The following is a 1,093-nucleotide window of genomic DNA, read 5'->3' as shown; positions in this document are numbered from 1 at the left end:
TAACCAGTAAGGTTCTTTTTACAGTGAAGCTTTAAAAAGTCCTTAAGATAAAATAAAAATCACACTATGAAAAAAAATCTTTTACTAAAATTAAAAGTTGACTCCCATTTACCCTTCCTCAAGTGCTCCTAATGTCCTCTAGGGGCGCGGCCTAGCCTCTATTTTACCCGAAAGTACCTATAAGAAGATGAATGGATTGTAAATAAATTAATATAAGTTTTAATGTTGTAATTATACTTGTGGTATAAATATTATATCTCTATTGTAAAAATTGGTTGGAATGAATTTTTATAATTGATTGATGTATGTTTATGATTTTTATGAATGTCCGTTTTAGGAACACTGTATTTTTATGGTTAACGAATAACATTATACATTAAATTGATTAAGTATCATAATTATTTGTATGTTATAAATAAAGGGGGGGGGGGGGTTTAATGCAACCATCTCGTAATCAATGTATAAATGGCACTTAAAATTCGAATTTTGATCTGAAATTTTGCATGAGTTATCCTTGGTAGGTCTATTTTCCCTAAATCGAAAAAAAAGTTGAAAAAGTAACGGCTAACGGCTCAGCCGTTTAGCCGTTTTTTTTTGGCTATTTTTAGGGCAAATCTGTCATAAATTACGTAGAAATCAACTTTTTGAAACATGTTTTTGCTTTAAATCATGTGAAATGATACAAAAAAAACATTTTTTAGATTTCTAGTACCAGCAACTACCGGCTAGAACCGTTTGAAAACGTTTTGGATCGGAAAAGAGCATTATGTGGAGAGAGGTTTCGTGATGGATTTCGCTTGAAAATACCCAACAAATGGCTAAACGGATGAGCCGCCAGCCGTTAGCCGCTACTTTTCCAACTTTTTGTTCGATTTAGGGAAAATAGACCTACCAAGGATTACTCATGCAAAATTTCAGATCAAAATTCGAATTCTAAGTGCCATCTATACATTGATTACGAGATGGTTGCATTAAAAACCCCCCCCTTACATAATATTAAAATTTTTGTACTACGAGTCTATATATTCTTTTTAGTAGTGAAACTATTCTATCATCCACTTTGTCTGTCCGTGAGTAACTACCTGAGAAATGT

The sequence above is a fragment of the Acartia tonsa genome, chromosome 9 (assembly GCF_053477335.1).
Source record: "Acartia tonsa isolate MP-2025a chromosome 9, ASM5347733v1, whole genome shotgun sequence".
NCBI lineage: Eukaryota > Metazoa > Arthropoda > Copepoda > Calanoida > Acartiidae > Acartia > Acartia tonsa.
This window is presented reverse-complemented; position numbering follows the sequence as displayed.